This window comes from Musca autumnalis, unplaced genomic scaffold (genome assembly GCF_047663935.1).
Source record: "Musca autumnalis isolate F117 unplaced genomic scaffold, ASM4766393v1 scaffold_3, whole genome shotgun sequence".
In the NCBI taxonomy this organism is placed as follows: domain Eukaryota; kingdom Metazoa; phylum Arthropoda; class Insecta; order Diptera; family Muscidae; genus Musca; species Musca autumnalis.
This window is the reverse complement of record NW_027411866.1, coordinates 129,103,006-129,116,442: the sequence shown is the minus strand read 5'-3', so window position 1 is coordinate 129,116,442 and position 13,437 is coordinate 129,103,006. Positions and strand designations below refer to the sequence as shown.

General features: G+C 38.6%; 1 non-coding gene across 1 annotated transcript; it reads right to left on the bottom strand.

Moving 5' to 3' along the window:
* Positions 1–11,192: 11,192 nt before the first annotated feature.
* TRNAY-GUA (transfer RNA tyrosine (anticodon GUA)) lies at positions 11,193–11,349 on the bottom strand. The gene is made up of 2 exons: positions 11,313–11,349; positions 11,193–11,228 (listed from the first exon to the last, which is right to left on the bottom strand). It is a non-coding gene; the product is annotated as a tRNA-Tyr (tRNA).
* Between the last annotated feature and the right edge of the window lie 2,088 nt (positions 11,350–13,437).

Genomic DNA, 13,437 nt, shown 5'->3' with positions numbered 1-13,437 from the left:
AGTAACATCATAAAATGTAACGTGTTATATTAAGTATACGCAGTTTGTTCATAACTCTACTACTAAACCTCTGCAATAATATTCAAATTATATAACCGCCCCGCCTTTGACCGCATGCATATCTATCTTGTTGTAAATTGTTGTGACAATGTGTACTGACTGACTTTATTGTTGATCTATGTGTGTGGCACATTTAGTCACATCTCACTAACACTGACGGCTGCACTAAAAATTCACAACTAACAAAAATTTATTTGTTTCAAACACCAAAACTTGACAAAAGCAGCAGCTCACAACTCGCAATTCACAAAAAATGTCATCGTCATTTTGTTGTTTTATGGGAAAATTGACGACAACAACTTTCTGTTTAAGACTCTTTTTCTGTTAATTAAATGTCGAGGTGAATTGAGTTTATTGACAAGAGTCGTGTGTAGAAGAAGACAAACATAACATGATGTAGTATAAGGAATTAAATTGTCAAGAACACTAATATACAATGCATACTTATAATAAGATGTTATTTTATTGTACGAAGCAATTATTTGAGTTTGACATTATAAATAAATGCTCGATTAAATTTTAATTTTCGTTTAGTATTGAACTGTCTTTCAAACAAGTTAAAATATCAGTATTGCGGACAAGCTGAGGGTATATCACTCAGCCTGTGACTGCACAATAACACAAAACAGTAACAGGCGATGGACCTAAATGTGCGGGGTGACGTAGGGGATGAAAAATAGCAAGAAACGACCCTGACCGACTATCACATGGCAAAGCCCAGGACTCATATTGGCCCCTCTTTCCTCGGGAGCTGCCTCTAACACCTGTTAAAGGTGGTGAGCTAACATGCGCCGAACGTTAAAAGGTTGGGTCGGGCTAGTAATCTAAAAAGCAACATACATATGTACTAAGAAATAAGTAAGATCGGCGTTAAGTTCGGCCGGGCCGAACTTGTTATACCCTCCACCACAAGTTGTATTGAAGTAAAATGGAATAATTAGTTTCTTTTCGTGTATGAAGAAGACTTAATACTAAATTTCAGCAATTTCGGTAAAACAATGTGAGGCACCATTCTATGGGGGCTATTTCAAAACGTCGATCTATACCGACAAATTTCTGACGAAAAGTTTTTAGGCTCAAAGAAGACTAAATACCAAATTTCCTATATTTCGGTAAGAGAATGTGGCTAAAACTAAAAAATACCGAAAATCAAGAGGTTCGCTTCTATGGGGATATAGGAAGACGTGTACCTATACTGATAATACTCTTCTGGAATATTTTATAACTCTTGGAAGACGAAATAACGAATTTCAGCCATTTCGGTTGGATATTGACGTCACAATCTTCAGTATTACGAAAGTCCGGAGGTACCGTTCTATGGGGGCTACATCGAAACGTGGACGTATACCGACGAATTTTAGTCATAAATGGGGCAATATGAAAGCGTGGACCTGTACAGACATATTTCTGGCGAACAGTTTTATATCACATTGAAGACTAAATACCAAATTTCAGCCATTTTGGTGGAATATTGAAGACACAACCTTCAAAATACGAAAAATCGGGAGGTACTTTTCCATGGGGGCTATATGAAGGCGTGGACCTATACCGACAAATTTAAAGAGGAAGTTTGAGTACCCCCAACGAAGTCTAAATACCAAATTTCAGCCATTTCGGTGGAATATTGAGGCCACAACGTTCAAAATACCGAAAATCGGGAGGTACCGTTCTATGGGGGCTATATGAAGGTGTGGACCGATACCGACAAAATTCTGGGGAAAGTTTTATAGCCCTAAAGAAGACTACGTACCAAATTTCAGCCATTTTGGTAGGATAATGAAGCTAAAACCTTCAAAATACCGAAAATCGGGAGGTACCGTTATATAGGGACTATATGAAGGTGTGGACCGATACCAACAAAATTCTGGGGGAAAGTTTTATACCCCTAAGGAAGACTACGTACAAAATTTCAGCCATTTTGTTAGGATAATGAAGCTAAAACCTTAAAAATAATGAAAATCGGGAGGTACCGTTCTATGGGGGCTATATCAAAACGTGGACCGATATATCCCATTTTCAATACCAACCATCCTGCAAGTAATAAAAACTTCTGTAACAAATTTTGACTCTCTATCTTTAAAACTTCGAGCTGTATCTTGATTTCAACAGACGGACGGACATGGTCAAATCGACATTTATAGGGTCTCCGACGAATATTTCGATGTGTTACAAACGGAAGGACAAATTTAATTATACCCTCCATATGGTGGAGGGTATAAATACAAGGCCGGCATTACTCAAAATTAAAAAATATCGCCGCATAGCTTTTTAAATAAATCGCGATTTAAGTTGGCCTTTTAGGGGTTTTTTAGATTTTCATCATTTTGCTTGGAAACTGCAATTCTTATGGACTAGGCTCTAAAGAAAATGTTGTAGCTATAAAAATTCTCTACAAGATTGACCCTTATGACAATTTCGTAGGTTTTACCGTTATTGAGATATAGAAGTTCAAATTGGGACAATGCATCCTTATAAAACAATTTCATGACTGCAATTTCCCAACTTAAACTTATATATCTCGAAAATGGTACAACCTAGGAAAAAATTAGCCAATCTTGTAGCGAATTTTAACAGCTAAAAGATTTTCTCTAGTACCATTTCGATAAGACTTACCGTTTTCAAGCAAATCGTTAAAACCTAACAAAAAATCTAAAACAGTGACCTGAACATCTATATATCTCTGAAATGGTAAAACCTAGGAACAAAACATAACGGTCAATCCTCTACAGACTTTTTCACAGCTACAACATTTTCTTTAGCCCTATTTCGATAGAACTTGCGGTTTCCAAGCAAACTCGCGAAACCCTAAAATAAATCTAAAAATGTGAATTTTGACCGCGATTTATTTAAAAATCCCTCCAGCGATTTTTTCTTGTTTTTGGATTTTTCTCATCTATAAACATTGCTGTTTCAAAATCCGCAAAAACTTCCCTGGTGTAAGCGGTTTTCACTTAAAGTTAGTTAAGGCACACCATGTATGACATTGTTTTATAAGGTAGCGATACAGTCAATGCATTGTCCTTTCTATATCTCAATAACGGCAAAACCTACGAAACTATCGTAAATGCCAATCTTGTAGAGAATTTTCATAGGTACAACATTTTCTTTAGTGAAATTTCGATAGGACTTGCGATTTCCAAGCAAAATAGTGAAAATCTAAAAAAAACCCTGAAAAAAGTCAACTTGAATCGCGATTTATTTAAAAAGCGCTCCGGCGATTTTTCTCATCTATGAACATTGTAGTTTCAAAATCCGCAAAAACTTCCCAGGTGTAAGCACCTTCCATTTAAAGTTGCTTCAAGAGCACCGTGTACTGCCATACATGAAATACCATGGTTTGGGAAAGGTGTCACAACAATACCTAAAGGTGACGCGATGTATTCTAGCAGTCATGACATAAAGCATGAGTTTGGCTGCGGATTTTTAGTTTATGGGAGGTTAAAACATCTAGTCTCCAGCCTCACCCCAGAAAATGACAGACTTTTAAACTTTTTTAAACTATAGGGGCATAAGTCTGCTCCATTTACATTTAAGGTAGTGTCTAGGATACTGTGTGATCGACCAAATTAATGAAAAAATTGCGTCATACCAATGTGACTTTAAGCCTGGGAAATCCGTTATTGGCCAGATATTTGCCAAATCAAATCAGACTAACTTTCCTGTCGCACCAGACTGTCCTAACATACCCACCGCACATGCAGCCTTTAACACCAGCCGTTGTTGTCCCAATGCCGGAAAATACATCCTTTTTGCAATTTAATTGCAATGGACTCCGAGGTAAGATCGAGGAAATAGAAGAATATCAAGGTCGCTGCGGTGCAAGAAACCAAGCTCAACAACAACTTTAGCTTACAACGTTGTGATGGTTATAACGTGCTAAGGAAGGATCGCACCAGAAGTGGAGGTGGGGGATTAGCTTTCCTGTTGCACCAGTCTGTCCAATACATATCTATCTCTCTTGAGCCTGTCTCTAATGACCCGTACATGGAATGTATGGGGGTAGCTGTCAGGTGTGGAACTGCCGAGATAACGTTGCTGAACGTATACATCCCGCCGACAAATAGATGTATCTCGGATTACGTGCACGACATTAGCCCGCTTTTGGAAGGTCATAATCGTCTGGTCCTGGGGGACTTTAATGCGCACCATGAGATGTGGCATTCGGCCCTCGGAAACGACCAGAGGGGTACAGCGCTGGCTGAGCCGATTGATAGCTCTACGTTTTGCACGGTCAATGAGGACGCCCCTACCAGAATTAGAGGAGAGTGTCACAGTTCGCCAGACATAACCATCGTGTCACCTGGTCTGCCAAATGAAGTTACCTGGTAACCCGTTATTTCCCTTGGATCAGACAATCACACCATAATTGCCTACATTAGCAGACCACCCGATTTCATCACCTCTGAACGCCGCACATTCGTCATTCATAAGAAAGCTGATTGGCCGAGTTTCAAAGAGTTCACCAATCACCGCTTCAGAGAACTGCCCAATCCTTCTGATTGGGCGGAAAGGACGTTCCGAGACATCATCACTGCTGCAGCCGCTCGCCATATCCCTGCTGGTCGAATACCCGAAGTAAGACCAAACTTCCCAGCAGAGGCGACGGGATTAGCAAATGAGGGTGATGAGCTTCGTCGAGCAAACCCCAATGACCCCAGAGTCAGGGAACTGACACAGGAGGTTAACAGGCTGGTCGGAGAGCATGAGCGGAACAAGTGGTTAAAGCATCTGAAGAGTTGCAGCATTGGAACCCGTATAGGTGAATTGTGGGCTACGGTTAAGTCACTCTCGAACCTAGGAAGAAGGGAAGATAGGACCTCAGTCACGTTTTGCGACGTTACGTTGGCTGACCCGAAGAGGTGCGCAAGTTATTTCAATCGACAGTTTGTCGAGCACCCCGAGAGTGACATGGCGAAGAGAAGAGTATTACGTCGCATTAGATCTCTTCCTGTCGAGGATGAACCACCACAGTTTACAATGGATGATGTTGCCAATGCCATCAGGAACGCTAAATCATCCAAAGCGTTGGGCCCTGATGGAGTTTCCATGGTAATGCTGAAGCAGCTGGATGACCCGGGAGTGGAGTATCTCACTAAAGTTCTCAACTTGTCGCTAGCCACACTCATTGTTCCCGAAGTCTGGAAAATGGGCAGGGTGGTCCCGCTACGGAAGCCAGACAGGGATGCCAGCAAAAGTGAATCGTACAGGCCGATTTTACTTTTGTCGCCCGTAGCAAAGACCCCTGAGACCTTAATCCTCCCCAGTATCAGAAATAGCTATCAAGTTGCAGATCATCAGCATGGATTTCGTAAGCAGCACAGCACGACAACTGCGCTGCACGCCATTACCACTCAAGGACTCAACCAGAGAAGGCCGTGCGATAGAACAGTGATGGTGGCGCTTGACTTATCAAAAGCCTTTGACACAGTCAGGCACTCCACGCTGTTCGAGGACATTGAGCAGACTTGAAACTTGAAACGTTGGATAGTCAATTAAATGTGTGGACGCCAGTCGTACGTGAAATTCAGAAACAAGAAGTCCAAACCCCGTAAAGTGAAACAGGGAGTTCCCCAAGGTGGGGTGATATCTCCGGAACTGTTTAACCTCTACCTCTCCTGTATTCCGCCCCCTCCAGAAGGCATCGAGATCGTAATGTATGTGGATGATTGCACGATCCTGGCGTCAGGTACCTTCCCTGATGACATCTGTGAGAGACTGAACACCTATTTAAACGATCTTACCACCTTCTTCCACTCGAGGAATATGCAGATTTCCGCCACAAGATCTACAGCCACTCTGTTCACCGCAGTTTGGGTGAGAGTTGAATGAGAGAATTCCGACCACAAACTGCCCCAAAATTTTAGGGGTCACATTCGACACTACATTCAGGTCATGCCAACACGCCACAGCTATCTGCCTCTCCTCAAGTCCCTAGCCGGCAGCACTTGGCGTGCAGATAAAGAAACCTTGTTGACCACATATAACGCGATAGGTCGGTCTGTGGTAAGCTATGCGGCTCCAGTTTGGTCTCCGGGATTATGGGATACGAATTGGAAACCTGCCAGAATGCCTGCCTAGCCGGCAGCACTTGGCGTGCAGATAAAGAAACCTTGTTGACCACATATAACGCGATAGGTCGGTCTGTGGTAAGCTATGCGGCTCCAGTTTGGAGCCAGAATGCCGCCCTGAGAACAGCAACAGGGTGCCTCATCAAGTCTTCAGTGGACCATCTACATGAGGAGGCAAAGATTCTTCCAGTAATGCAACATAATGAGATGCTTTCGTTGCAGTACTTGCTTGGGTGTTACCGTGATAGCCATCCCAATCACCATCTGCTGGCTAGGCCCGACATATTCAGGCAAATCTGGAAGGATATTCATGCTTTAGAAAGGGAGGTCCAACAATATAAGAGAGAACCCCTAGATCAAAAGGCATATCAAGCAGTATTCACACGGATGCAGTTGCTAAGGCCATAAGCAAATATAGTGTAAATAAAATTCTCGGAGTACATCCCTCATCTATCGCAGCTGAGGAGCGTCAGCTGCCACGACAAACCATACGAGGGCAGTTCGAAAACTTCTTAGCCTAGCACAAAAAGCGCGGTATAAACAGAAAAAAGTTAAGTGTTTTGGTAGTAGTTTTGGCTCAACTACGCTCGGGATATTGCAGTCGCCTAAATTCTTATTGGGCGGAAATCGATCGCGCCCTGCAAGACATCTGCCTAGTATGCGGCATGGGCCCGTACGACACAAAGCACATTTTCAACTGCCCCGCCAAACCTACTCGTCTAACTCCAGTGGATCTGTACCTACATCCCGTCGAAGAAGCCATTTTCCTAGAACTGGAGATAGACCCAGAGCCAGATTGAACAGAAGAACGAACATACAAACATATAAAAAAACACTGTTACAACAACAACAAAACAACATACCTACCTCCCTTGAGCCTGGCTGTAATAACACTGTGCTACAAAAAAATGCACCAATTCGGTTTTGTTGGAGTCCATGGAGGACGAAAATACATATGGTTTTTTCAGATCACTTCGTAAAGTAATTTTATAACGGTAACTGCATATATTCTTGGATTTACAACTTTAGACGGGCATAACTTCTTTGATCTTCACCAATCACCGCGTCAGAGACTTGTAGAAACTTTATGATGTTTGGGTAGCAGAGAGGATATTCTGGGACACCACTGCTACAGTTGCTCGCAATATACCTGGCTGGTAGAATACCCGAACTGAAACCAAAATGAAGAGTGGCAACATTGGAAATAAAATTAATTTTAGCTCAAATTTTCTAAATATATCGCCAAATCGATTTTGGAAGACAGCTGGGGATCTGCACTAATATATTCAGTAGTAATATCTTGCGGCCCTGAAACAAAAAATATTTTTTTTTATTTTAAGATGTGTTACATTTTGCATAAACGCGTGTTTGTATTATTCACTTGAAATATAATGGTAATACCCACATTTATCAAGCGGGTTTGAGAGTGTAGAAAACAATTTTGTATAAAATTTTTTAATTTTCTAAACAGGGACTAACCTGTTTAACAAATTTCTACCATTTTTGAGAATTTTAGGGGAAAAAAACTTAAGAATTGCAATTTTTCACATTATTACAAACAATAATCAATTTCAATACAAAAAAGACGTTGAAATAATTTTGGACAGAAAATTTGGTTTTGAGATCATAGTGCAATGGTTAGATGGCTTTTTCTCTTTTGAAGGATCCAGAAAACAAGTAGTCATTTGCGCACAGGTTATTGGGAATTAAAAAAATCAAAATTTATTTATTGATAATATTAGTAATATAATATTAATTAATATTAATATTATAGTGAATATAATATTAATATGAGAGAAAGAAAAGCATTGGCAGCAGCTTATACTACTTATAATATTTAAGGTACAGAAGGATATGAACAATCATTTATTTAACAAAAAAAACATCCGATATATTTCGAATCAAAAATGAAAGAGAATGTAAATGTGCTATTAAAATCAAAATCTAAAAATGTATATATATTTTATCATTTATGTAGCATACATTTAGGAGGACCTTTAAAATAGCGTAACTTTCAAGAATCGAATATTTGACCAGTTTTTCAACTTTTTTTCCAAACAAAGCGTTCGTGCATACAAAAATCTATCAAAACTTGCACTTCTCTTAAAAAATAGCAATCGAATTTCTGAACCAACACTGTGCTATTTTGCTAGTTTTCCCATTAAAAAGTACTGGGATGGTGCTAATGTATCAACCATAAATAAACGTAATTTTAAACCGTTCTAAACACAACAAGTTGAAATAAATCAATTAGTCAATTATCCTAAACTATGGCTATAACGCTAAATGTTGTAAATAAAAACAAAACAAAAATCACTTAACTAAATTTTTATTAATACCTATTCACTGACAACACTGCTGCAGGGACATAAAATATGTTGACACTGTGAAACACGTCATGTGTTGGACATTTATCATAATCTCAAGTACCACCACGGACCAAGAGCGACAGGCAGCCAACATGCTGCTGTGATAACAATTTATTCATTCTTTCTATTCATGTATTTATCGAGTTTTTTTTACATTTTACTGCATCTTCCGCAATGTGCAACACATGGCAACGATTAATAGTTTTGTAATGTCATAAATCATAAAGCAATAGACGCAACATGTTTTGTTTGTTTGTTTTTTTTTTTTATTTTAGTTGCATAGTTTTATCTATATATATAAAAATGGTGTAAAAAATGTATAGTAATTCATAAAATGAGAACGGCTAGGCCGATTTCTGTAAAATGTTTTGTCAGTTATTCGTATTTTCGAGGAGAACGTCTTTAAGGAAGAAAATTTTGGAAAATCTCTCTGGAAAAGTCGTAAAATGGTAAAAATCGAAAATTGAGTTTTTGTATGAAATTTTATTCCTTAATAGCGAGACGAAGTTAATAATAAAAATAAAACGAACAAAAAATAAATATATAACACTTCCTAGGTAGGGATTTGAAAAATGGGAATGGAATAATTATTTAAAGGTATGGACACTTATTTTTAAGATTTTGGACAATTAATTGAATACGGCTTATACTATATAGGAAACTATTTTAAAAATTTTTAATTGTGGCTTTTGGTTGTTTTTGAAAATCTTTAAAAACCCACGTTTATTGTGGCCTTTGGTTGCATTTAAATCTTTAAAAAATTCACGATTGTTGTGGCCTTTGGTTGCTTTTAAAAGCCTTTAAAAATACACGTTTATTGTGGCCTTTGGTTGCTATTAAAAATCGTTGAAAAGTCCAGGCCTATGGTGGTCTTTGGTTACTATAAAAAAACTTAAAAAAACCAAAGTTTATTGTGGCCTCTGGTTTTTTTAAAATTCTTTTAAAAATTGTATTGTAAGTTTTTTTAAGACACATTTTTAATCTTCGAGAAACAAAACAAATCCTTGCTATAAAATAAATCATCAACTGAATTAACGTCTACGACGAAGATTACGTTTTTCATTCTCTTCAAATTCAAATAAATTGACTTCTCTATTAAATTCTTCTTTAGAAAATTCGCATCAATTAATTCCTCCCTCTTTATCCATACAAACAAAAAAATTCCACAATCGCACACAACCTCATTGACACGTATTAACAATCTGAATAATTTCAAAGTAATTTTCAAATTCTGACAAATGGTTAACAGAAATTCGCAACAAAAGCCGAACAAATAACAAACGATACGTTGCTTCCATGCTTTATATTCGGCGATGATTTGATTGTGCGATACAATTTGATTGTGGTCTTGTATGTATATGTCTGTGTTCTGTCAAAGGCTGTTGTGTTGACTTGTTTCGTTGTTATCCCCCACCCAGCAGCAGGATATGCAAAATAAAATCTCTCTCTCCACATCCCATCCACCTCTAATGCTGAACAAATGTAAAACAAATCTTTTGCTTTTGTTTTGTAGGTGTGAATGATTGAAAAAAAATGCGTAAAATTGCAAATTTGTCAGCGAAACGAAAAGCGAGCATTTTATCGCCAACATCATTGCCATTTTTCAGTTACAACCACGATAACAATAACAACACACAAAAAAAAAGTATGTCACCATTGATTTGTTGATTTGCGCAAAAAATTTATACCACACTGTAGAAGATTAGAGCTGATTGGACAGTGGTTAGGTTAGGATGAAAAAGAAGCCCAGCTATCACAAGGAATGAGATCACTAGCATCCACACGTTTCTTCTTAAACCAATACCACCACTTTTTCCGCCTAAATCACTGTACCTCTTTTGGATGATAAATACTACTCAGCAGGGGTTTTCACACCTCAGCGGTGGATGATGATTGGCTCCACAGGGAGTAGTGATACACGTGTTTACGCCAGGGTTTTGGATTGTCTACAAATGGATGACGATTTTTCTATTGACAAATATTGGATTTGCTTTATCGGCTTTTTCTTTTTTATTTGAATAATGACTCAAATTATTTTTGAATAAAGCTCTGTTGGCGTACGGCGATACCTCGTAACCGTAACAAGGATTAAACGACGCAATTTATAGGACAGATAAATTTCGAATTCGCCTTCAATTTTTATTTATTTTTTTGTAAAGATTAATATATTAGAAATTTCGTAGAAGAAAATATACAACGCTTATCGGTTGGTTTTGCGATTTAAGCTAGTTGTGGGAATTTTGCAAATAAATTAGTTGACATGATAAAGAGCTTAAGAAATAGAGTTAATAACATTTTTGGAACAATCTTTTTTAAAACCAAACTGAAAAAAGGCCACAGTAAACGTTGATTTTTCAAAATTCTTGTTTTTTTTTAGCAACAAAATGCCACAAAAAACTTGTATTTTGTAAAGATTTTTAAAAGAAACTAAACAACAGAGACCTGGATTTTTTAAAGATTTTTTTAATCAACAAAAGGCAAAAATAAACAGGGGTTTTTTAAAGATTTAAAAAAAAACCCTCAGCATCTTACACCTCATATTGATCAAAGCAACAAAATCAGTAAAGTGTGGGACTGTTGAGGTAAAGTAAATTAGTAGTTGTTTAACTTTTTTTCTTCCAATCCTCATGAGATATTAAAAAAAACAGATGTATTGTAAATATGTTTTTAAATTGTTTAAAAAAATTTTTACTTCTCCTTCGAGCCGGATTTGAACCAGCGACCTATGGATGTCTGCATAGAAGTTTGTTTGTATTCGTCGCTTTTGAGGGCAACGAATGCGAACCGAATTTTTGATGTTTGAATGCATCCCGAACTACAGTCCACCGCTCTACCAACTGAGCTATCGAAGGCACTTGCGAACGGTTGCTCAACAATTAGTCAAAAATTATTACGATGACTACCGGGTGGTGGGCTATTTATAAAATTTTCATTTTTGGTATGTTTAGTTAATTGACGAATATGGAATTCCAGCCATTCATGAATGTACGAGTACTCGTGTGTATGAGTCATGTTTTGAAAATAGCTTTTTGTTTGTTTGTATGCTTACGGCCGAAATAATTTACATAATTGTGGACACACATTCTCACAAGCGAAGCCCTCACAGATTGCAAGTACCTCGAAGTACATTAGCTAGAGTTTTTAACGAGTTTTAATTATAATACTACTGCCGTATTTTAAAATTGTTTTCTATCTAAACAGTTCATAAAGAATTAGAATACCATATATATGTAGATAGGTGGTCCCTGTTAGTAGTTATCTTCTATATATATAAAAATGGTGTAAAAAATGTATAGTAATTCATAAAATGAGAACGACTAGGCCGATTTCTGTAAAATTTTTTTGTCAGTTATTCGTATTTTCGAGGAGAAGGTCTTTACGGAAGAAAATTTTGGAAAATCTCTCTGGAAAAGTCGGAAAATTGGAAAAATCGAAAATTGAGTTTTTGTATAAAATTGTATTCCTTAATAGCGAGACGAAGTTCGCCGGGTCCGCTAGTAACTTATATAAACCATCAAGGAAATATAGAAGAATTTTCAATAAAAATAAAAACTGATGAGGATCTGTGGCGAAATCCGAAACTATAGTCTTCCTTTAATCCCACGGCAGGCGGTTCTTCTATAGCGGATTGACCTGCTGCGGTTGTCCGTGCCGGGATGGAGGAAAATGCAGGGTGTGCTCAGTATATCACATCCGCATCCACCAACATCAGACACACAGGCGACACTTAACTCAAGCCCCGAAACCCCATCTTTTTTCAATTTAATTGCAAAATGTGTATTTCAGGAGTCCGAAGAATGTCAAGGGCGCGGCGGTGCAGGAACCAAGCTCAACAACTGAAGCTTTCAGCGTTGTGATGTTACAACTTACTGAGGAAGGATCGTACCAGAAGGGTTCAATACAGACCTACCTCGATTGAACATAGCTCTAATGACCTTTACATGGAATGTAAAGGGGGTAGCATTCAGATGTGGAACTGCCGAGGTAGAATTGTTGAACGTATATATCCCGCCGGCCTTGGACGACTTTAATGCTCATCATGAGTTGTGACATTTGGTACTCGGAAACGACCAGAGGCGTACAGTCCCAGCTGAGCAGATTGATAGCTCCACGTTTTGCACAGTCAATGAGCTCTCTCCTATCAGAGTTAGCGGAGAATGTCACAATTCGCCAGACATAACCATCGTGTCACCCGGTCCGACAAATGACGTCACCTGGCAACCTGTCGGTTCTCTTGGATCAGATCATCTCCCCATAATTGTCTCCATTTGCAGACCGCCTGATTTCATCACCTCTGAACGCCGCAGAGGGTAGCATGAAGGACGTTCTGAGACATAATCACAGTTACAGCCACTTATTTCCAGCAGATGCGACGGTATTAGAAACGAAGCGTGATGAACTTCGTCGTGCCAACTTCAGTGACCACAGTTTCATGGTACAGACACTTTAAGTTAATATTGAGAACAAGCGGAACAAGTGGATGAATCATATAAAAAGTTGCAACATTGGAGCCGGAGTAAATGATCTGTGGGCAACAGTTAAGTCACTCTCGAACCCTAGAAAGAAGATGGGACCTCAGACGATACACTGCCTGATACAAAGAGAGCAAATTTTTTTAATCGACAGTTTATCGAGCAAACCGGAATTGATAGGTCGAATTAGATCTCTTGCTGCCGAGCATGAACCACCACAATTTACAATGGATGGTATTGCGAATGTCAGCAGGAAAGCTAAGTCATCCAAAGCGTTGGACCCTGATGGAATCTCCATGGTAATGCTGAAACAGGTGGATGTGCCAGGAGTCGTGCAACTTACTACAGTCCTCAACCTGTCGCTAGCTACCCACATTGTTCCCGAAGTCTGGAAAATAGGCAGGGTGGTCCAGCTACTGAAGGCAAGCAAGGATACTAGAAATGCTGAATCTTACAGACCGATTTCGA